Here is a 7870-nt window from a genome sequence, read left to right on the forward strand (position 1 = left end):
ATAAATCCCTCTTTTATTCTTTAACTCTGTTCTAGGTCAGCCTTGACAAGGCATCAATAGTGTGCAAAGTTGTCTCCCAGCTCCCTGGTGGCACTCAGGGTGTAGCTCAGCCAGGTTTAGTTCTCTCCTGTGTCTGAGCCCATCCCCAAATCCCTGCTGGCTCCCTCAGGGTGGGTTTCACTCTGTGCAGGATGCCTGTGGGAAGGACTCCCCACACATCCAAGTGTGCAGAGCTGAACAGCTCATCACTTACCTACAGAGCTGAACAGCTCATCACTATTAATGGCCTTTACACCTCTCATTGAGCTTCCCTTTTATGGAGGTAGGAGGTAAATTAGGTAATTTACCCAAAGCAATGTGGGGAAATTGGGACATGAAATTGTACCTGAGGAGTCATGGACCATTTAGGACCACCTTATAGCTGTGACTGAAAAAGATCTGTTTTAACATACCAGGACACAGTCTCCAACCTGAGGAAGCAGCTTGCCAAGAAACCTATCCAAGTTTTGTGCAGAATTAGGTGGAATTGCTCTTCTCAACTTCGGTTCACCAGCTCAGCTGTGAAAAAATACTTTCTACTGTCAACAGTGCTATTCATTGTTGAGCAAAAAGCTTTTGGAGGCTCATTGCTTTCAATATTCAGGTAGGTTATGATGCTAAAAGGAATTAGAGTGCTCCAAATATGCTGTGGCTACCTGCTCCCTCCTCCCCAGGCAGCTCTGTTCCCCAGTCATGTACAATGGATACCCCAACCTCCCAGCTGGGTAACAACCTTCCCCCAATAATATTAATTAACCTTTGGGGGGCTGGGGGGTGTCAGAACCCAGAGTTTTGGGTAATACCCACACCTGTTCTGTAGTATTACAGGATTCCAGAATGTTTAGGTTGGAAGGGGGTTTAAAGACCATCTCATTCCACCCCAGAAGACCAGGCTGCTCCAAGCTCCATCCAGCCTGGCCTTGGACACTTCCAGGGATGGGGCAGGCAAAGCCTCTCTGAACAACCTGTGCAGGACCTCAGTTCTCTCACAGGGAAGAATTTCTTCCTAATATCCTATCTATATCCAAATATCTCATATTCCTCCATCTCCTGTCACTCCATCCCCTGTCCAGAGCCCTGTCTTTGGAGCCCCTACAGGCACTGGAAGGGGGTCTAAGCTCTCCCTGGATCTTCTCCAGGCTGACCAAGGCCAGCTCTGCCAACCTTCCCTCACAGCAGAGCTATCCCAGCCCCCTGACCACTCCTGTGCCTGGATTTGCACCCAGACCCCCGCAAGGCTGAGAGGTCAAACTCAGTTGGCTCTCACTTTGTTTGCACCCAATTTTACCCCCTTCCCCCTCTCCTCTGTCCCTCCCGTTCTGTCCCGCTGCCCCGGAGCCGTGTCCGGGGACCCCGCCTGCCGTGCCCCTCACACCCTCCTGTTTTCTAAGGCAAACAGGAGGAAGAGGATGGCTACCAGAAAAAGCGGATTGAGAAGGGGAGTCGAGCAGATACATCCCAGGGGGTCGAACTCGCATTCGTATGGGGATAGTTTTTCTGAGTCGGGGGTTATTTGGGCGAGTCAAAAGTTCAGTGCAGTTAGGAGGATGCTTAGGGTGAGTGATAGGGCCAGTGTGAATAGGATTATGTTTATTACTCTTCTCTGGGTTTAAACCAGATTCTAAGGATTGGAAGTCGATTGTAATTAATACACTAGAAGAGCAAGATCCTCTATAAGTAGGGGGTGCGGGGGCCCGGCGGCGGTGGGAGGGCTGCGGCGGCGGTGCCGCCCGGCTGCGCGGGTGGGATTTTCCTGCTGCCGCCTCTCTCTGCCCGCTAGGCGGCTGCGGGCGTGCGGGAGAGCCCGGAGCGGGGAGCGAGAGCAGGGGAGAGCCAGGAAAAAAAACGGGGGGCGGGGGGGGGGGGGAACCGAGCTGCTGAAATTTAAGGAGAGGACGGAGCGGCAGCGAGGCAGTGCCGGGGTCGCTGCTCTCGGCCGCAGCAGGCACAGGGGCTGCGGTGCCAGCGAGGGCGCCAGGCCGAGCCCGGGCACCCGCGGAGCGGGGCCGCCCCACGAGCATCCCGGCGGCAGCAGCAGGAGCGGCCCGGCTCGGCCCGGCCCGGCCCGGTGAGTGTGCTCAGCACCGCGGACAGCTCCGCGCCCCGCGCTCCGACTTCGCGTTCCGGGCTCGGAGCTCCGCGCTCCGGGCTTCGTGCCCCGGCTCCGCGCTCCGCGGTACCGCGCTCCGCAGGCTGGGCTCCACGCTCCGCGGCGCTGAGCTCCGTGTCACCGCTCCGAGCTCTGTGTCACGGCTGCGAGCTCCGCGCTCCGGGCTCCGTGTCACCGCTCCGAGCTCCGAGCTCCGCGCCGCTCTGCCCCGCGCTCCGCGGGCACAGCTCACAGCGCTCCGCGGGCACAGCTCACAGCGCTCCGCGGGCACAGCTCGATGCCCCAGCCGTGCCCGGCGCCGGCTGCCCGCGCTCTCTGCTGTGTGTGCTGCCCCTCTCTCTCCAGCCCAGCGGAGTTGAGCGCGGAGGAAGCGGCGGAGGGAAGGAGGGAGCCGCGATTGCCGCGCCGCGGGGTCTGCCCGGCCCGGCCGCGGGCGAGGGGAGAGGGGGTCTGTTGGTTGTTTTTGGGGGGTGGTAAAGGCTGCCTGCACTTTGTGCAAGTTCCTTTTGTGGCTGGAATGAGATGGAAGAAATTTGGCTCTCGGCACCTGCGTCACACGGAGACAGTTCGTGGGGGGAGGAGGCTCCTTGCTGCATCCTTGCAGGCAGCGCTGGGGGCTCATTCACACCCTGTCCCCGCCAAAGCCGGGCTCCATCTCTCCTTCCCAGCCCGCTGCCTCCCTTCTGCCCACGACTCCCCCTCCCCGCGGGGCAGCAGCAGCCCCAACTCCGGGAGCTGGGAACGAACCCGAGCAGCCTCTCCATCCCTGCTTCCCTGGATGCTGTCGGCGAACGCGAAACCCACCCAGGCTCTGCCGAGCCTTAGCCGCCGCTTTCTGCTTCAATTCACCAAAGTTTGAACGCGGTTTTTGCCTGCTCAAGCAGCAAGGCTGCCTTTCCGTAGGAGAGCTGAGCCCTGGAAGAGGGGAGAGCTTTGGGCTGGAGGATGCTGCTCCCTAAACCTGAGCACTGGTGCGACTTTCAAAGGCAGGGAGCGGAGCCTGCTTGGCCAGGTCACGGCTGGCGGAGGGGTGGATGGAGCACCTGGAGGAGGAAGGGACGCCGAGGGCGCGTCTGAGGAACGCATTAATTAGGCGAGCTTCATTAGCAGTCACCTGCTGTGGCTTCTGACAGAATCCATCCAGCCGGAGAGGCGGAGAAGGCTGAGCCCAGTGCGGGGATCCTTCCTGGAGCGGCAGGGGGCTCGATGGAAGGGAAGCATCCCTGTGTCCTGCCGTCCTGGCTGGAAATGGGCTGCACCTCGCCTCTTTAAGCTCCTGCCTGTGTTTGGGCTGGGCAGCTGAGAGCAGACATCTCCCATCAAGGAAGGGTCACATTTGGCCATTGGTTTCTGCATCCCTGAGGGACGTGTGTCTGCAGGCGGGGAAACTGAGGAATGGGCAAGAGGAGGAGGCTTGGCAGGCAGGCACGAGGCTCGGAGGGGCTTTACCTGCACCCTCAGTGGAGCATGAGGGGTTTCTCTGAATCTCAGGTGCTCTCAGCAATGAGCCACAAATGCCTGGGTTTGTACAAGGCTGGGTGGGGGAGAGGGGCCCCGGAGCACTGCCAGTCCCACCGGGTCCTTCTCCCCGTGATGTCTGCCTGGGAGCTGGGCTTCTCCTGCAGGGCTGGATCCATCTCTAGGACCACAGAGCCAGGAAAAGCCCTGCTGGCCGCTGGGGCTCGTGGTGCTGGTGCTGGGTTTGGCTGCGAGGCCTGGCAAACAAGGATGAAGAGGCAGCTTGTTTCTGGGCTGAGACTGAGGTTTCCCCTGGGTTCAGGGAGTGAGGGAAAGGCTGGGCTCCCATGTTTGTGGGGCTGTTTGTGGGGTGCAGAGCCCTGCTCTGCCCTGCCCTGCACCCCAAAGCTGCTCCCAGCACTCGTCAGGTGGATTTGAGCATCAGCAAGGTGAAGCTGCAGGGACAGTTTGTCACCGTGGATCTCGTGCTGTTCTCCGGATGGTGGTGCTCCAAGCTCCCCAATCCCCCTAAACCAGCTCAAAACTGTGTTGAGAAGTGGGAACCAATCCTATGGGAGCCTGACAGAGCTGCAGCTCTGACTGCTTCACCCACAGCTCCTGGGGGGTAACAGGCACCCAAACCTGCTGGGCTTTGGGGGGGTTCATCTCCTGCCCTGGACAGGGTGTTTGTGGGGTTCCCAGACTCTCCTTGCTGCTGTTCATCTTGTCAGAGCCCTCAGCAAATGCACTAAAACCAAAGAAAAAGGCTAATTAACAAGTACAAGCATGTAGGGTGTAAAGGAGATGTTTAACCTTATTATATAAACAAACATAAAGGAGACATAAATTAGGCAGGGGAAGAAGTCAATTCATTGATGGAACTGCCCAGGCAGAAGAGATAAAGGCAGCAGGAGGCAGCTGAGGGACAGGGACAGAGCCTGGAATCCTCTCTGCTGTTAATTGTGCCACTAATGAGAAACAAAATGTCAATGGGGTTAGATCCTGCTCAATCCCTAAGGTGGTCCCACAGCCAGGGTCAAAACCCCAGTGAGGGTAAATCTGGGCCTGTTGGGTGCTCCAAGCTGTTGGGCTCTGTTCTCTCAGCCCAGTTTCTGGCTGGGGTCACTGGGAGGTGGCTGCTGAGTGCCATGGCTGTAACTACCAATATTAAAATCTGACCACTCATTGGTTTGATCACAGCATCTCAGAAAACCTACTTCTTCTCAAACCACCAGTGCTAGGAGCTCAGGCTCTCTGCACCCCCTGTTTGACAGCACCATTGGTTCCTGCTCTCCCCCCACCCACCCCACTGCTCCAGAAATAAAATAAATCAGAAGGGATGGGGATAGGAAATTCAAAACCAAAATAGGAAACAGAGGGCAGGTTCAGCAAGTGTCATTTGTCTGTGTCTTGTTCTGGAAGGGGTTTTCCCCTCATCAGTCTCCTATCCCACAGGGCAGGTCCAGTCTGCCTTACAGATGTGCCTGAAATGAGCCCTGGGATGCCCAGCACCATCTCAGCTGACTCTCAGTCCAGGATTTTCCCTGTTGGCTGCCACAGCCCCAAGGGAGGTGCTTCAGCTGGGTTCCATGGGCACTGAGAGGGCATCTCCCCTCCATCACCCCTGCCTCACCTAGCCAAAGGAATGTCACTGAGCAGTATTTCCCATTGGGAAACAGTCAAAGGAACAACCTTCTTGGCAAACTCTCAGCACCAACCATCCCACCCTCAGGCTGAGACCCCTCTCCTCCTGTGCCTTCCTATTTCCCCCAGCTTGTTGTCTTCATCCCAGAGCCCAGTTTAATTTTCCCTTTATAATTAGCCATCACAATTTCTCCCAGCAGCTCCTTGATGAGCCCCAGGTAATTGTTTGGTTCTTTCCCTCTTCCCCCCCTCTTTTATTTTCCTTGCTACTTTTAAATGTCAAAGCCTGGTATTTCCATAATTCCCATGCCCAGGGCAGGAACCTTGGCAAGGTGCTGGCAGCAAAGCTGAATCCTGGCTTCCAGCAGCTGCCTTCAGTAAAACACAGTGCTGCCTTTAACCAGCCACCATGGAGAGCTTGTCCTGCTGGCACATCTGGGATGGCAGAGGTTGGGAGACGATGAGCAGGTGGGGGATCAGAGCTGTGGGATGGCACATGTTCCATCTCCTCCTTCTCCTCTGTGGGGTATCAGAGCTGTGGGATGTCCCATCTCCTCCTCCTCCTCTGTGGGGTTTGATGCTCTGGGAGTGGTCACTGCCAGATATACTGGTGGAAAGCTAAATCCTCCCCTCATGCTCCCTGGGGTGGCTGGGGCTTAGGAAGGGGTCTGGATTCCCCCAAAATCATCAGAAGAAGGTTCCTGCTGAGGTCCCTTTCCTAGGAGGTCTGGTAAGCAGAGATCTTCATCCAGACATTGTCCTGCTGAGCTGTTTGGGTTTGTGGGCAGCTTAACCCAGGACATGCTAGAAACCATCCCAGCTACAACCTCCCCAGCCTCCCTGCCTCTCCCTTCCCTCTCTCTCTCTCTCTCAGCTTTATTGCTAAATTAACCCTTTTGGGAGGGATTTCTGCTCCCCACCTCTTTCCTCAAGGTGCATGGAGCTCCAGCAGGTCACCATGGGGAAGATCAGACCTGGAGCCTGTTGCCAGCCTGTGGTGGTGTGGATCATTGCTAGAGAAATTAGCCAGGAGTGTTCAACTGGCACCTGGGTTGATGTGGGATGTTCCTTTGGGCCAGCCAGAACTCCCTGTCCTGTTGGAACCACAAATCCCACACACTTTGGGGAAATGAGATGCTTGTAGCTGCTCCACGTGTAGGAAATGGTAATGGCTGCTCTCCTGAAGGATGGTTTGGCAGAGGTGAGGGATTTGCTCTCTCCTTCCCCTCCACTCATGAGAGCCATCACAGGAGGGAGAAATCAATTCAGCTCTCTGTCCTTCATCCCCAGGGCAGCTCCCTGCTCTTTCCCCACTCCTTTGGGGAGAATGTCCCCCTTGAGGGCACACGGGGCTGGAGGCTGGGGTGCAGCTGGAGGGGCCTGGCAGCAGAACTGCTCCCCTGGGTGCTGATATCCCTCTGAAGTGCAGAAATCCCCCCAGGTGGAAGGAAAAAGCCTTGCCTTGGCCTCCTGGCATCCTGGGAGCCAGTGTGGCCATGTCCCAGGGGAAAGCTGCTCTGTTTGCCTCAGCTGGAGCTGCTGTCATTGCTGTGCGTGGCCTGGCTGCCTGGGTTGGGGCGTTGATTGCCCACTCAATACTGGTGCATTTGGGCTGCTGGTGGAGGGAGGAGGCCCTGGGGGGCAGCTGTGCCCACCAAGCCAGCATGGGAAGGGCTGGGCTTGGCTCTCCTCTCATGGCTAGCACGGGAGGTGACCCTGAGCCCTGCCACACCATGCTGGAGCAGGATGGAGGAGCTGCAGCAGGAGCAAGGCATGCCCTGGCTCACACAGAGGTCCTCATGCTGGATCTCCATCCCCATCGTGTTCCCAGAGCTGCATCCCCAGGAAGGAGATATTTCCTAGGGAAACCCTTGAGCCATTCCCTGATGGCTCCTTGGTTTTGGCTGAAATCACGTTAGCCAGCAGAAATCACCAAAAACGGGGAATCCTGAAGTGCGATGTTTATTTTCCTCCCTTTTTTTTTTTTTTTTTTTTTTTTTTTTTTTTTTTTTGGGTGGATGAGTCTCTAATCCCCGTGGGGTTTTGCAGCCTCGCTTGGCTGATCAGCACAGTCAGGAACAGGTCCTGTCGATGGATGGAGCCCATCGTGTCCCTGCTGGATAACCGGGGACGAGCAGGGAGCATCGCCCGGGGCGGCTCTGGCTGCTCCCACTGCGGGCGGCTCCGCTCCCTGCGGACAGAGCCTGCCCGGTAATTAACATGCAGATTGATTGGATTCGATCTGCTTGCTGTCCCCTGGGCGAGCCACGGACATGTTTGTCGGGGGGGGATCGGTGTCCTGCCAGCCCCTCACCTAAAGCGCGCTCTGCTCGCAGAGAGGCTTAAAAGAAAATCCCTCTGCAAAGCATCAGCATTAAGCTCGTCTTTAATTACGCAGCTAATTTATTGCGTAGCGCCAGTAACAATGTAAACCAGGCGAACGGCTGCGAGATAGCGCGCCGAGAATTGCCTCGTTTGGTAAATAATTTTAACCTGAGTAATTATTTCCTGCAAGGGGGAGGATGCTGGGAGCACCCTGGGGGCTTTTGTGGCCGCAGGAGGGATGAGCTGGGGGTGTAATTCCTCATTAATTACTGGGTCTGACAGGCGCCCATCACC

Source organism: Ammospiza nelsoni, chromosome 9 (assembly GCF_027579445.1).
Source record: "Ammospiza nelsoni isolate bAmmNel1 chromosome 9, bAmmNel1.pri, whole genome shotgun sequence".
NCBI classification, from domain to species: Eukaryota; Metazoa; Chordata; class Aves; order Passeriformes; family Passerellidae; genus Ammospiza; species Ammospiza nelsoni.